The sequence below is a fragment of the Hibiscus syriacus genome, unplaced genomic scaffold (genome assembly GCF_006381635.1).
Source record: "Hibiscus syriacus cultivar Baekdansim isolate YM2019G1 unplaced genomic scaffold, ASM638163v2 tig00117016_pilon, whole genome shotgun sequence".
Classification (NCBI taxonomy): domain Eukaryota; kingdom Viridiplantae; phylum Streptophyta; class Magnoliopsida; order Malvales; family Malvaceae; genus Hibiscus; species Hibiscus syriacus.
This window is the reverse complement of record NW_024063525.1, coordinates 3,456,175-3,474,364: the sequence shown is the minus strand read 5'-3', so window position 1 is coordinate 3,474,364 and position 18,190 is coordinate 3,456,175.

Here is an 18,190-nt window from a genome sequence, read left to right as displayed (position 1 = left end):
TTTCAATCATGTCCTAAGGAATCACATTTACTAGCTGTTAAGCGAATCTTTAGATACCTTAAAGACACTCCTAGTTTAGGACTTTGGTATCCTAGAGACTCTAGCTTTAGCTTGCATTCCTTCTTTGATGCGGAATATGGAGGATGCAAATTAGATAGGAAAAGCACCTCCGATACTTGCCAATTCCTTGGAAATATGATGATTTCTTGGTTTTCAAAGAAACAAAATTGTGTTGCATTATCTACCACTGAAGCAGAATACATTTGTTGGGCACAAGTATTATGGATGAAACAACAACTTTTTGATTATGGAATTGAAATAGGTAATATTCCTATTAAGTGTGACAATACTAGTGCTATTTGTCTCACTAAAAATTCCATCCAACACTCTAGAACTAAGCATATAGAAATTAGACATCACTTCGTTAGAGACCATGTTACTAAGCATACAGTCCTTGAATGTGCATCGATGCACATGGCCATGCATCGACGCATCCATCGGGTTTTTGGTTAAAAACCCTATTTTTTCATCATTTTCTTAAAACCCTTCAAACTATCTTAAGCTACCATTCACCTCATCTCTACCCTAAATCTATCTTTTACTTCAAATCAACGAAAATTAGTCGGATTTCATTCACATTTCAACTCCTAAACCTGCTACTATCATTAATTCGTGCAAAAGAACTTCTCATTCTCATCTATCCAAGATTTTTCAAGGTATTTTTCTAAAAACTCCTATTTTATTAAATTTTGATTTTAGAACTAGTTTAGATTAGTTCTAGGATGAACAAAATATCGGGCATTGCTTATATGATGTTTCTAAACTAGTTTTTACAACTAATTTCATCAAAATCTCACAAAATTTCAATGAATTTTTTTATTTTCGAAATAAAAAAAATCAAAAATCCTAATTTAATTTTAAATTTGATGTTTTTGATTCAATTATGTTGCTTTCATGAAAAACTATACATATTATAATTTTCAAACATTGTTTTCTAACTAGTTTTTCAAAAACTTTGCCCATTAGGACTCGGTTTAGAGAACCTTGAATTATTACGGACTCAATTGAGTTTTTGGATTGATTATATTGCATGCATGTGTTTTATATTTGCAGGTTACTCATCTTATTCCATTCCTTAAACCAAGTCGAATCCAAAATGACCTAGGTCCTCTTTATCGAGTCATTCAAATCGACCTCCCATTCCTCCTCAACCTTCAAATCTAAACAATCCCAATATGACCATTATAAGTTCTTGTTTTAATATGCCTGAACATCGTAGAGAAGAACTATACCATAGGTACATGAATTCTTTCCAATCTTATAAAATCTGGGAAGAGCGTATTCCTTCTGTGCAAGCCATGATAGATATCAACTTCGAATACCTTCCAACTATCAAATCCTGGAAGTTTGATAAATTGTTTCACCTAAAACCAATCATCTATCATCAGTTAGTCCGCATTTTCTACTCTAATGCGGTATGTATTCAAAACTAGACTCAATGTGGGACTATAGGAATCAGATCTTATCTTTTAGGACAATATATTCATATTGACTCCGAGACTATAGTCAAACAGTTTGGGCTAGATGACAATGGTTTATATAATGAAAAAGAAACTGTGGCATATCCCTATCTTCCTAATGCTAGTGTTAGCACTCTACGATCTCATCACGATCGATTTCTCCATTTAATGATCTCTTGGTGGTTTAGACCATCCGGAGGTAGGTTACTTCACTCTTCGTATTAGGGATTTATGGTGGATACATTGTATCCAACATAACAGGAAAATCAATTTGCCACAAATCATTTTTAGTGAACTAGTAGATACCATAAATGTTGTCCCTTCTAAACATGTCGAAACTTTAGTTTATGAGTGTCTACTTAGTAATCTTTTTATCAAACTCGGTCTTAACATCTCTCTTGACAATCCCATTCCTCTTCAAAACCAAATCAATCTCACCTCCTTGAAGAAAGCTGATTGGAAACAGGATGAGGAAACTGGTCAATGGGTTTATCAACCCTCTAAGCAAACTCCGGGAGCGAGTTCTTCACGAGCACCTCCTGCTCCTAGCTCCTCTCGTACTCCACCTCCACCGGCTGCAAACGTTGATCCTGAGCTTCAAGGGCTATTTCAAGATACTGACGATCCCGACAATGCGCCGGAACAACAAGAGGATCAAGTGCCTCCATATTTCCGTTCATTTTTGGAGACATTTGATCTACGGTTTGCTTCCATCGAATCCCATTTAACTGCAAACAACGACGCGATGAATCATCACTTAGATACTTTGAAAGCTCAACAAATGGAGTTTCAAAAGGAGATGCTTGCACGTATGGATGCTCTTACTCTTGAGATGCAAGCACGATTTCCTCCTCCTCCCGATCCTTCTATGGACGAGTAGACCTTGCTTTGTTTTTGTTTTGGATCAACTCAGAACTTTACTTGTTAAAACTTTTTGAATGCTTTTGGATTGTTTTACTTTGATTATTGGATGTTTGAATTCGTTTAGATTTATATTTTGGTTGCTTTGGATATTAGATCTTAATATATATATATGTTTGGTTTGAATTTTCTTTCTGATATTAATACTTATTTTTGCATCATTAGACATATATGACCAATTATCCATTACATGTTTATGAATATTGATTATGAAAACTAATGGCTAATCTCTGTTTTGTTTCTGATCTTAGCAGCTTAAGCTTTAATTTTATAAAGAACAATTATCTTATTTTTTAAAAAAAATCTTGTTTAAAAATGTTTTAGAGTCTTTTTTATTTAACAAAAAACGGGAGAATATAGTAAGGGGGAGTAAATTAAATTTTCAAAATTGTTTACAAAAATTATGTTCAAAGAAAATCTTAAAATTACTCAAATGTTTTGTTTTATCAAAAAGGGGGAGATTGTTGAAAACATTTTGATGTTTTGATATAACAAATTAAGTTAAATGAATTTTAAGATTTTACAAATGATTTTCTAAGTATATTCGATTTAATTACTTGAATATCAAAATATTACTCCAAGTCTTTCAAAGATCAATTTCAATCCTTACTAAAGTGTAAAATTGTGTTTTAATCTTAAAATATTTTTGAAACAATTTTCACAAAGTATTTTGAACTAAAAACGAGCCTAAAATGAATCTTTCAAAAGAGTGTACCAATGCACCAATCCATGCATCGATGCACCATTGAATAAATTGAACATCGAATGCATTTTATGCATCGATGCACAAGCCATGCATCGATGCACTCAGGCTATTTTAAAACATCGAATGCATTTTATGCATCGATGCACTAAGGGTCCAACGGTTGAAATATTTGAATTTTACACATAGTGTACTGATGCACTAGCATTATGCATCGATGCACCAGACGCTCCCACTAATTTTATTAATTGCTTTCTCAGTTAAACAGATCCATTGACTCCACTAATCATCCCCAACATTCAGAATCAATTGAAGGAGTATTTAAACAAGCTTAGAAGCCATTGATCAACAATAAGAAACAACAATCAACAAGAATCAAGAGAGAATCAAAGATAAAGCATCAAACCTCAAGTTTGATCCTTTTCAAGCCTATTTCATTCAATATTCATTTTTGCTTTCAAGCACACTTATTGTGCTCAATTGTATTATTCCTGAGCGTTCTTTCTTTGTTCTAGAATTGTACAAACACATTTGCCTTGTGAGGTTTTTCATTAAGTTTGTGAATTTGTTGTATTCTCTTTGAGAAAGAGTGTTCTCAAGAATTGGGGTATATTCTTGAGGGAGTTGTAAGGTTATCTCTTTGGCCTCAAAAGAAAGAAAAAATTAGTGAACTTGTTGGAAAATCCTTAATGTGGATAGCTAAGGTAGTGGACGTATACTTTGGTTGAGAAAGTCGAACCACTCTAAATCGTTGTGCAATTACTTTCAATTTTCTACAAAAACTTCCACCAAATTTTTTAATTGCCAATTCACCCCCCTCTTTGCCGATTCCATCGATCGATTAACTCAACATTTTCATTGAGGGATCGATCATTTTGGTAAAGGAATCGATCCTTTTACATGAGGGATCGATCCTTTTTGTAAAGGGATTGATCACAAACCTACTAGAATCTAAGGATATATTCTTTTACAAGGGGATCGATTCCTTGGTCAAAGGGATCGATTCCTTTTCTAAGGGATTTGAGCTAGAAAATCTTGGAAACTTAACTTCAAAATGTAAAACACGATTGAGTATGTTTTTGAAAATCTTTGACTAAGTTGAAAAACATTTAAAATATATATTTTCAAGTAAATTGGGACTCTAAATTATTTTTGAAAAAGTTTTGATCAATTCAATAAAGTCCAAAATAAATTTTACAAATTACTTTTATATGAAACTCTTTGAAAATTTGCTTTTAAAAAATGCTCCTCCTTAGAAAAAATAATAAAAGTAATTATGAATTAAAAACATTAAGCTCAAATTTTAATTAAAAATATTTTTCATAATGTCGTGACGACTATGAACCCAATGCATGGATCCCTCGAGCTCCTCCATATAGCTGATCTTTACCATGATGTCACGACCAAAGGTCCTCTCATTAGAAGAGAAAGTGTAAGGCTCGTAAGAAGTGTCGATGTCAAGAAGCTCGAACAAGTGGCTAAGGTACATCCCATATACAAGGTTTGGTCGAGCCTTTAATTTGATGACACTTGGGATATCGTTGAAGATCATGGAAGCAAGGTAAAACTCACGACTTTGTTGGATGCAATATATCCACCAATAATCGATCTCACGAACGTTAGAGAATTTTGTACCTCGAGCACGGATGCAATGAGAGACAATGAGATGCAGCAAACGATTGTTTAGGGAGAAAAGGGTGGCTCTATTATTTCTAAGATGCATTTCGGGATGAAAAGGGCCTTTTATATTATTATTGTTGGTAAGAGGAAGGTTGAAGGTTTGAGAAATGAAGTCAATGGTGATGGTAATGAGCTGACCCATAAGATACAAAACAATGGTCAGATAGATGGTATTATCACGAGTATCGGATGACGAACGAGCATTGGATTAAAAAGTTCAAACCAAAGTGTGATAGGTAGGGCCATGAAAGTTAAAAAAAGTATAGAGTTTCATATCTTTCAAATTTTACTCATAAGGAAAACCCAAATCGTTTAAAAAATTAAAGTTAATTTTTCAGTTTTCTTTGATTGGTCGATAAGCAAAAAAGAAGTCAAAACGCTTACGAGCTTTGGAGCTTATAAAACATTGGTCAATCTAAGAGTCAGTTAAAGATTGTCTCTTTGAAGTCATAGACTTTCTCTTAGGCATTTTTAATTTTTTTTATCAAAATTAAGTTTGAGCTAAAAGAGATGTTAAAAATGATTTTGGGAAGAATTGAAACTGAAATTTGGGTTAAAAAATGATGTATGGCCAAATGGTTTGAGGGTGGTTTTTGGTTGGGGACTTTTATCGAACACCTTTTGGGTATTAAATAAAAAAATTGGGATTTTTCAAAAATGGGTTATGGGTAAAGCTCCCTACAATTAAACAAGTGATAGAGAATTTAAAAAAAAAATTCAACTACCTAATTTAACCCAATTTAAACAAATTTTAAAAATTGAAAAGTTAGGGTTTTGAAAACTTCTTACCCAAATGTGATGATTCTTTAAAAAAGATGTTATTAAATGTTGAAATGATGTAGGAGGATTGATTTTCGCACAAAGCCCACAAGAAATTCATTCAGATTTGAGAGTTTTTTTTTTATGAAAATCGAATTTTTTGGGTATTTTTAGGGTTTAGATTTGAAATTTTTTCTTTGTATAGATGAAATGCGCCTAAACAAGTTTAAAAGGGCTCCCTCCATGAGTTTGGCCTAAAGGGATCGATCATTTACAAAAAGGGATCGATCCTTTTGAAAAAAGGATCGATCCTTTATGCAAAGGGATCGATTCTTTTTCCTAGAAAATGCAAGGGATCGATCATTTTTCTGGAAAATTGCATTTTTATTCCAAGGACCAAATTGGATGACACTAGACTCGAATTATATGCAACCTAAGTTATATTATTGATTTGGAATTAATTTTCATGACTTAGAGGATACTAAATGTGCATGAATGCCAACTTGAAACATCAAATTATGCAAATTTTTATTATTGATCAATTTATTCCATAATTTGCACAACTAAAGTCCAAATCAATTGGCTCTAAAGATCCTAAACATGCATATTTTCAATTTTTGCTACATTTAAACATCATATTCTCAAAATCAACATATATGATCAATACAAAGCATGGAGAACATGATTTCACATCAACAATCAAATATTGCAAATTTAAGGCCAAAATTATCATTATAAGCATATAAGGCCATAAAACTGTAACTCATTCAATAATAACTCCCCTAACTAATTGCAGTAAAACACTATGTGGGGACACTCAATCATGCATATAAACATTTTAAATCAAACAAAGCACTAAATTGCATGAAATTAAAACTTGTTACCACTTGAATTTAGGTTGATTTCTTAGGTCTCCATTTCTTCAAGTGTCCTTCATTAGTGTGCTATAGAGCTTCCAAATACATTGTCATATATCACCATTTCTCTAACACACCTACTTGATTTTTTGTACCCAAATTTCTTTATGTCCTTGAGTGTTAGTTTCAATGCCCCTAAATCCCTTATGAACTCATACTTGTCTAATTTTATAAAAAAAATTCTTTATGTGACAAGTATTAATCTTATGATCATGATAATGACAATGTGAACATTTTTCCATTATTAAATTTGATGAATTGTTAGAAATAATTTCGTTTTCTTTTATTAAGTTATCAATCTTAATTTTTAAATCAAAAATTTCTTTTTCAAAATTTTCATTCTTCAATTTTGAAAGCTCCAAATCGTTTTTCAAAATTTCATTTTTCTTTCAAAATCCAATTTAGTTTTCAAAAAAGAATCATTTTGATTTTTAAATTTGGAAATTATTTTCTTATATTTGGAAATCATGGTCTCAAATTCCAAAATCAATTCATAATAATCATCTTGTAACTCATCAAAAGAATATGAATTTAATTTATTTGAGTTAGAAGATACCTTTGAATCTTCTTGGATGGTCATGAGGTAAAGGTTGGATACTTCATCATCCTCATCGTCAATGGATTCTTCATTACTCCATGTAACCACAAAAGCCTTATTCTTTGGCTTACTTGATCCATTCTTCCTCAATAGTGGATAATCATACTTGACATGCCTCAGTTTTTTTGACAATTATATCATATGATGGGATCATTCTCCTATCTTGATTCATGTTTTCTTTTTTTATATTTTGACGACATGAGTCTTTTAAATCTTTTGAAGAGCTTGGCGATCTCTTTATCTTCTTCTTCATCGTCTTTATTGAAATGACATTCTTCATGTATAGAGGATCTTAAAGCATAACCAACTTGTTTTTTGTTTTCTTTCTTCTCTTCTCTTCTTTCATTACTTCTTTTTTCTCCTCCATTTTTACCATCAATTCATGAGTTAGCAAGGAACCAATAAGTTTATAAAGATTGAGTGACTTTAGGTTCTTTGCTTCGATGATTGACGTCTTCTTCAATTACCAAGATTTTGGAAGAGAGTAAATCATCTTCCTCACATGTTTTTCATTAGGGATAATCTCTCCATATCCCTTGAGGCCATTGATAATTATGAAAAATCTATCTGTCAGTCTTCATCCAGGTTTCATCTTGAAATTCTCATAGCTATGGTTGAGAAGAACAATTTTCGTTTCCCTTACTTCATCAATTCATTCATGAGCGACTTGGAGCTTGTCCCAAATCTCCTCGGTATTTGAATAAGAGGAGACTCTACCATATTCATCTGGGCATAATGCAAAACACAAAATGTGCACGGCCTTAGCATTTAGTTGGAACTATTTCTTCAGTTCTTCACTCCATTCCTCCAAAGCTCTAGTTGGAGTAGAATGACCCTTCATCATAGACTCCCAAGCTCTTAAATCATATGCTTGAATGAAGAACATCATCCTATTCTTCCAACAGGCATAATTTGCACCATTGAAATAAGGTGGCTTGTTGACCTGTTGAGAATCTTCAATATAATAAGAGCTGAAAGTTGAAGCCATCTTTCTCGGCTGATAGAGGAAATTGATCGAGCTCTCATATGACCATCTCAAGGTGGTTAAACTATCGGTAGAGACTCACTATAATACAAATTGATAGCTTTATCGATCAACCGAATAATTCCAATAGGGGTGAATCGACCTTTTTAAGAATTTGGTGAAGCAATCGAAAAAAATAAACTTTTTGCACACCGATTTAGAGTGGTTTAAGTTTCTCAAACAAACTCTACATCCACTACCTTAGCATGCACAATAAGGATTTCTCAAATCCACTAGATTTACTTACCTTTAAGGACAATGTGTAACCTTAAAAAAATTTAAGGTTTATAGCCCAAAACCTTGAATGCACACTCTCCCAAAGAGAAAATACAAATAAAACAAACAAAGAGAAAACCTTAAAAGATAAATATGTTTGCATAATTTAAGCACTCTCCCATTACACACTTGAGAAAAATAAACAATGTAGCTCACAAGTGTGATTACATCAAAGAATTTGACAAATTAAACACACAAAAAAACTTTGTTGTTGGTAGGTTGGTTCAATATGTTTCTTGTTGACCTTGGGAAGCTTTGACCTTCAATTTATACCTTCTCTATTAATTCTAGCCGTTGGGATCATCATAGTCGTTACATACAACCAAAAACAACATTTAATGCACAAAGGATTGATCTTTTTTATAAAAGGGATAGACCCTTTTACTTGAGGAATCGATCCTTTTTGTAAAGGGATCGATCTCAAACCTATTGGAATCCAAGGGATTGATCCTTTTTCAAGGGGATCAATCCTATGGTCAAAGGGATAGATTCTTTTTCTAAGAGATCGACCATTTGAGCTAGAAAAGCTTGGAAACTTAACTTTAAAGCGCGAAAAGGATTGAGTATATTTTGGAAAATGTTCGACTAAGTTGAAAAACATTTAAAACATATTTTTCAAGTAAATTTGGACTTTGAATTATTTTTGATCAATTTAATTCAGTCCAAAATTAATTTTACAAATTATTGTTTTATCAAAATCTTAATTCAACAATTACTGAAGTTGAAAAAAAAAAGAATGATTGAAATAGATGGAAGAAATGGTTCAAATGTTGAAAGGAACTAATGATTTTCATGGGATGGATGTAAAGGAGTTAAGCCTGGTCAGTGGCCTAATGATCCCGATTAAGTTCAAGATGTCTGATCTTGAGAAGTATAGTGGAACCAATTATCCTCATCTCACGATTTTCTGTAGAATGGTTTTTAGATATACTGAAAATGATCAAATATTGAATCACTACTTTCAATATATCTTGATGGGATTTTCTTCTAGATGGTACAATCATCTAAGTCAAACTCGCATCAAAACATGGAAGGATTTGTCTTATCTCTCCTTGAGCAGTACAAGCATGAGAAGCATACAAGACCTACTCGATTCACGTTGCATGGAATGGAGAAGAAGTCCAATGAAAGCTTCAGGCAATATTCTTAGATGTGGAGAGAGAGGTAGTGGTATAGGTTCACCCTCCCATAGCTGACGAAGAGATGACAATGCTCTTTCTGAATACTTTAATATCTCTTTTCATAGGATATATGATAGGAAATGCCTCCAAGATCTTTGCTAAGTTGGTTACATCTGGGGAGATGATTGAAAGGGCTATCTAAAATGGAAAAATAAGGAGCACTAGAAGCACCAATACTAATAAGGATGTTAAAATCAATGTGGTGGGATATTGTTCAACTTGTTATCATCCCAAATATCAAAAGGTTATATGAGAAAAGACTCATTTTAGTCTTATTCCAATAAAATATGAAGAATTGCTCTCAATCCTAATTGAGAAAGACTTTGTGACTCTGGTTCAGTCCAAGCTGAAAGCACCCCATATCCCGAAGGTTACGATGTTAATTTCGTATGTAGTTTTCACGGAGGAAACACCAGGCACACTATAGAGAACTATGGGGCTTTGAAGCGTAAGGTCTAGAATTTGATTGATTCAAAGGTGTTGACCTTTAATGAGTAATGGGGCATTCTGATATGAATTAAGGAGATTTTATTCCATCCACCATCAAGCATAGTCATACTCTCCATGAAAATATCTTCTTTTATTTGTATTTTTTTTGTCTTTTCTCATTTTTCTTATATGTTTCAAAGATATTTAAACAAATATGTCACTCTTTAGATTATGATGAGTGAAACAAATTCCTTTTTTTAGTTCAATGAATATAATAAAATGTTTTTATAGCTTTTAACAAGTGATAAGATTGAATCTTTGTAAAACCATAACATTGATCGTTCTTCAGAGGTTACACCCGAATATCATACCATTCTCTTAAAAGGACCAAACATAGATTTCTCCTCTCACAAATAGATGAGCAAAGGTTCTGGCATTTAGGTATGTATATGAGTGAACAAAATGGGGCATCTATTATATGATATAGCAAAACTGGTTGGATCGCACTTCTATTGAGAATTTTCCGTGATGGTTCTAATCTTTGTAAATGGAATGGTATAGTAGATGAATATAGTTCAAATTAGTCTATAAGCCTCAATGAGCTTTAACTTGATACTTTGCTTCTAATTCAGTTAAATCCCAAAATTGGTCATAATTTCATATTTTGGTAATTTGCACTACCTTTAAAGAAAAATTATTTTTTATGAATATACACATTTAAAATTATTCAGTTTATACAACTGGAAACTAGACTCAAATACAAAACTATCGATTAAGGTAATCTTTCTAGTTCAATTTCCACAATTTATAGTGAATTTTTAAAGTTGACCGACAGAATCTGCTACCCGTTTTCTAACCTATCCTCGATTAAAAATTCATATCTTTTTGTATACACGTAAGAACTAGTGTACGTTTGTTCTAAACAGAACTAGACTAGTATAATAATCCAACAGTATAAAAATCATTCTCTAATCATATTTTTAGAATTTATAGTGGTTTTCTAAACTTACTGTCCATAACATAAATTCTAAGCAGATTTCATCAATTTGCATTTTCAAATTGTTCACTAATTCTATTAGCTCACCAAATGCACATATATGCATGCATCACAAATCACATAACCTTTTAGGAGTCACTCATTACCATAGTAACTCCGTCACTTGCTTATCGGAAGCCAATGTTTGTTCGATAACATAAGTACAAATTAAATTTGCACTCACCTGGTGTCCTTAGCTTGCAACCTTCCTTAGAATTTCCCATTTCATCCTTTAGCTTCTCCTTATATATAATAATATTTGATCTTTATTTCAAGCAATCAATATCTAAATGAACATCATTACAAAACATAAACAAATTCAAACCAAATGTTAGATTCTTATTAACATAGGCATACTTTAGAAAATAAATTCCTAACAAATTTTTCGATACTATTTCCTTGTCACAACATAAATACGGACCTTAATATTTTTAATGGACCATTCAAGTTCCTTTTATCCCAACTTCAAATAACATTATCACTTAAGCTCCCAACCTTTCCATATTTGTGATTTAAACCTCAACTTTTACAAGGTTTCCAAAATAAACCAATTTCACATCCTAACTTCAATTTCAATACTCAAACATTAATTTTTAGCATAGTAAATCAAATATTGAACAATTAAATAACAATCCACAACTTTTCCAAAATTACCTATTTGGTGCCCCAACTTTTCAAAATTTATAGATGGTCCCAAAATTTTTCTAAGGCTTGTAGAATATTTCCTACATCATTTACAGCCCCTGCATAATTTTTCCATAATTGTTCTCATCCTCTATAGTTAAGGTCGAATGCTTTGTATGTTCTACATTAGAGTTTTCATGATTTTACTCGATTTTGATTCGATTTAAACATGAAATCAACTTTGATTCAACCTTAATAACATCAAAATCTTTCATCAATTCCATAAACCCTAATATGAACATATACCCTAGAATTTGTGATCTTTGAACGAAAACGAAATTAGCAAACAAAAATGGTATCAAATGATTGGTTTTACGAATAGAACAATTTTGTATTTCATGGCATGATCCAAAAACCAAGGAAATTGCTCAAAAATGAAATTAAAATTCTCTTACCTTGTTCATGGGGAGCACGAAATAGAGTTGAAAATGGCTAAGTTTTAATGAAATATTTATTTCATTTCATGTTAATTTGGCCTTAATTTAAGCTTAAATTAATTAAAATTTCATTTAATATGAAATGTCCATTTTACCATTAATGAAACTTGATATTTACTATAATACCAAGCCACATAACTCTTATAATCTTCCAAAGTCAAATATGGACAAAATATTTTGAACATGCCCTTTTAAATTTTTATTTCATTTTATGTTTATTTCTTTTTCTTTGACCATGGGCCCCACCTCTATCCTTATCACTTCACTTTTAAATTTTAAACATTTTTCCTTATTTTAATTTATTAAAAACCAATTTCACTCAAATTATTATTTCCTTCCCCACATGCCCTTTTAACCCAGACTCCATAAACTCCCAACACTTCATCTTTCTTATTTTCTCCCGAAAACCGTCTCTTTCACGCCTTACCGTCGCTCTCTGTCGTGCTCGTTGTCATCGGCCTTACCGCAACATTCCACCTGTACCGATGTACTTTTACCCATTCACTGCAATTCATAATGGTTCGCAAAATGAACAACATAATGACGTTGCTCCTCCACCAATTTTCCTCGATGGGCGTCGCCGGATTAACGTGCAAGCTTTCGTTGAAGTTCCCAGTAATTTTAAGCCACAACTACTGCAACCTGATCCAGCCCGACGCGAGGCCGAGGCCACACACCCACTGCCTCTCTCTGCATTATACCATTCGACATTCGCACCCACCGCCTCTCTTTGCCCCAAACCAAGCACTATTTGTCGTCCCTGTCCGTCGTGCTCACCATCTCCATCTTTCTAGTCCATGCCAAATATGGCCACTTCTTCCTCTCATCCACAACAGTTAACCTTCCCATCGTGTTCCATGCATTCGGTGGCATTGGACAATATGCTAGAGGTAAATTCTGATCTTATTTCCGTTCAACTATTATTAATATATCATCCCATTTATAGTTTTATAGAAGATTTAGATACCGATTTTCCATCGACGACACCACCTGACCATGCTTCTAGTTCACGACATCAACCCAGGCAACCCAGGCAACACACTTCTCTGTCTCACTCCTCCATCCTGAATGATTTTCCTCTTCTTGACAGTCAACCGCCTATTCATGAGAATTCAGAACGTAACTGATGTGGTTGCTCGTATGCTGTCCCTACTGAATAAACTCTACAAGGTTACTTACAGTTCACCAATGATGAGTTAGTACATTTTGATTCGGTAAGGCATCATCCTTTTCTTATAGGTAAATATATTCCAACTCGAACTTTGGAAACTCTACATTTACACGAATATGTACATGTTTACTTTGATGCCATTGGTTGGTTATTATATCCTCTTATTAATTATGGAACATTTTATAAACTTGTCTTTGAATTTTATGACACTTTCACTTTTTCATAGCATCGTCTTATTAATGTTACCTCTTCTAATGTCATAACATTTCAATTATGCAGAAATCATTTTTCAATGTCTATTTATGATTTTAATCTTACTATGGGGTTCGTGATGGATGTCACAAATCATGAGTATCTGATTGCTCTGCTTGAGATTCCGTATGACTTTGATTCTAATATGGCTTACGAGGTACTCGCCGGATTGGATGGTCATACGTTCAATACTCGCTCGACTCGGGCTCATCATATACATGACCTGACCTTACGCTATATACACCATTTCCTCGAATACAATTACCCAGGCAAAAAATGACTCATCTTCTTCCTTGAGCGGAGTTGAACTTTTATTTTTATGGTGTATGTTAGATGGACAGCAGGTGAACTTAATTTTTTGGTTTGCTCGGGCTTTTGAGATCGTTATTTGGTCCAATCGCCCGCTTATCCTTGGCTCTTATTTTACATATTTAGCTTCTTGCATCACTAATTTTGATGTTACCAGGTTTACTTATTCTTTTTCTACATATGCCTTGGATGAGCGATGCTTGAATTCGATGGTCTTACTTGTTGGAACCTCGAGCGCACCATACTTTGTTCGACTTTGTGTTCTTACTTCTCGCAGCGAGCAAGCTTTTGTTCGTCGCAATGCGCCATAACCACCACCTGCAGCACCTCACTCAGAAATGCAAACACAAATGGATTAAGTCTATAATCGCCTCAACACTACTAAGACAAACATTGCTAAAATTCTTTCATATATTCGTCCCAGGGCCTCCCACCGCATCCGTGGCCATGGCTGTGGTTGACAGTAAATTTGAGGAGTTCTCTAATCCTTCTCTCGTACTTTAATTTTATATTTTGGGAAAAAATTCCTTAAGTGACAGGGAGTAGATTCTTCATTGAATTTTCCTTTGCTTATCTCTATGTTTTGATGCTAAAATGTGTTGGTTGGATTTGCGGAAAGTTTATTGAATTTCTTTGTCTTGTTGAATATTTTTGGTATTCCATGCTTGTTTGGGAACACATAAATTTTTAGGTTAAGATATTCTTTATAGTGGATAGCATGACTTTTGATCAAGTTGGATTTCTTGTGATATTCCATGATTTTATTGGTTGAAATGTGCTTAGCTCAATGCATGAAAACACTTTGGTGAGATTTGAGCCTTTATGAGCATATCATTTTGCTTTCATTTTGTTGGATTGAGTGTGTTGAATTTGACATTATGTATGTATGTATGTATGTATGTATATATGTATAAAAACTCGCCAATTATTGTGTTTTCTTAACGTTGTCAACTAAAATGTATAAAAATTGGTATAGTTGGAGACTACAACAAGCAAGAAGTCAAAATAACAATAACAACAATAATAATAATAATTGAAGTAAAAATATTTTAAATATATTTTGTGTTTATTTTAGTATTTGTATTTAAAATTTATATTTATTTTTTAAATAATTTAATATTGAAATCTAAATTTATCTAGAATATTATATATTTTGTTTATTATATGTTAGAACCAAACCATAATAATTATGAAAAAAAATATGGATCAAATCATGTTAAATCATAAAGGATAAAATAAATACTAAATTTGCGAAAGCGTACCTGAATTAATTTATGGGTTGAAAACATTGATTCTTTCTTTGATTATGATCTTCCAAGAAGACAGAGTTCCCTTAAGTATAAACTCTCTGGCGGGATAAGAGTACATACAAGATAATCTATTTCATGGGACCATAACCACTTTATATAATTGATTTAAGAATCAGTTATTGTATGTACTTATAACTCTGCCCCTCATTAAATTATAAATACAACTTTAATAGTATTTACACTTTTATTTCCATGACATTTCTAATACCTTATGAAATTATAACATAATTGGTCACTTAATTTATGTCATATTATATATATTGATAACAATATAAATTATAAATATGTGACCATAATTATGGATTTTAATCCAATAATCTCCCACTTAAGCAACATATGTTTCCCGATAAATGTATTCCCTTATGAGCTCAAAATTTGTTGTCATGCAATAGGTATTCCATAACAATCTCGTCCATCAACTATATATATATATAGGATCAAAGCGATCTTCATCGTATTAATCATGACTAGACCCATCAATGGTCACATATACAAACATAGTCAAATGACATAAATCAATCATGGAGTGTAGCATGGTAATTACATGCAATGTGAACTGCATATGTCTATTTCAAACTTCATATCATAGAGATGTACTTGAGGACATGTTAGCCCATTTCATCACTTGGATGCAAGAGTCGAAGCAAGCACAACCTTTATAGGGAGGTCGAGTTCTTATGGGGGAGGACGTGAGCAAGTGGAGACATCGAAAGGAAACCAAGTTGATGTGAAGCATGGTGTGAGGGATCGTGAAGTTACATGTGGAAAAATCCAAGGCAAGCAGTTCATATGGGAGGACCGCAACAAGCCAAGGCATTGAGAATTATCCAAGGTGATGTTTCCCATGATCGTTGAGTGGAGCGATGAGGGAGTCACTAGGTTCGGTGGGGGAGAATGTCACGGGCCTTGACCTTTAGATCCTCTTTAAACATTAGTGAGATCAATTTTTTTCAAAACCAGAGTGGATAAACCAAAACAAATTTTATTTCTACAAAAATAACTTTAAAATAAATATCCTTAAACTAAAATAATTGAAATTATTTTTATAATAAAAGGGCATTAAAATTACAAACTCTCACTAAAATTGAATATCCTTAATTGATATTACACCCACATGAGTAGCGTGCTCATGTAAGACCTTGGGTGACAGTTCCTTAGTAAGCACACAATTATGAGTTTGTACCAATATGCTTTATAAACACAACCACTCTAAATTTTCTTTAAAAATCAGAAACATAAAGTATATATGCTTAGATTTAAGGCGTTTCTCTTATAAATGGAATAAAGGACTACAACTTAGATGTCACAAAATAACTCAAGTGGTCTTTCTTAATAATCCCTAATTAGCAGTTTGTGTGACAAAAAGTTTACATCTATATTCCAATAATTCGGAGTCAATAAACATGATGATCTCCTACTTACTAGACCTTTTTTTATTCTTAAATATATTGTTTGAGTCAATTTGGCTGCTATCCAACAATTCATACCCAAATTGCTTAAATATCTACTTAATATCCTAAAATCGTACGCTATGTCTGAATGCGTATGAACCCAAGTACAAATTAAATTCTTTATTTATTTTGAAGCATAAGGGATGTTTTTGATTTTTCTTACTTTCAAAATCATCCTTAGGGCATTGATCAAGACTAAACATGTTCATTTAGCAATAAGGGGTATTATTTGGTTAACTCCCACTAAAGTTATAGTATATACAATTTTCAACCAAATTCATCTCAAAACTAAACGAGATAATCACTTGGTGAAATTTTTTATACAATAACGAGATTCATACTTAAACTCATAAATGGATTACCTTAATTTGCATATCACTAATTTTGTATCATTTGACACAGCTTTCTTATTACTCCATATAAAAATATTTCTTAAATGTTACCATTAAGAAACATAATTTTGAAAACCAACTTATGTAATTCAAAATCAAATATGAGAAACAAGTATCATGATTATCCTAAAAGAGTTTTTCAATGAAACCAAAGAGAAAGTCTCTACAAAATTTATACCTCTGTTCTGAGTATATCCTTTACATACAATACATGTCTTACACTTGTCAACATCACCATTTTTATCCATCTTGATTATAAATATTCATTTATAACCAATCAAATTTGTAGCTTCAAATGATAGGATAAGTCCTCAAACCTTATTATCTTGTACTAGAACTTATACTCTTCTTACATGGCATTAATCCACTTTTGAGAGTCATAACTTTTATGACATGACGAAAGTTGATTAGATCATCTTTCATCATTTTGTTGTTATCCTTATTTCTTGTAGAAATATAATAATTTAATATAATATTTATCTCATCTCATGAATCTTTCATCAAATTTTTTCTTCTGTAACAACTTCTCATCTTAATGGATAATTGTTTAAAAATAATCTTGTTGAGATTCTAGATTCACTTCTTGATTAAATACAAGTATGAACACATGGTTATCATAAAAATGATAATAATAATTCAGTTATAATCCAACTTCTCCTCAAAACCAATTCCTTAAACCTTATTTCTCCCTCCAAACTCAACATCCTAAAAAATAATGTTATAGATATCACCTTAAATATATTCCTAATTATAAGATCATAACCCCTAATTGCTTAGAATAACCAAAGTAGTTGCCTACTTTTGTAGAACTCAATTTCTCCTTATATGTCCTAACTTATCTCAAAAGAAAAAAACCTTTTGTAACATATCGTTGCTTCTTTTAAGTTGAACCCTTAACAACTATATTCTAATTTTATTTTTTCTCTTATCTTTAAATGCACTTTTCAAATAAGTAATTTAAATCTTATTATGCTTCAACCTTAGCCTCTTGCACACAATGAAAAATGAGTTCATTTAAAGTTCATTTCTCCCTTTAAGTTGATTAAACTCAATGGGAAGTGATACTGAAATTATAAGAAAACAACTCGATCTTAAGTGGCTTAAGTCTTTAAGCAATATAAAATATATCCAAATGTACTC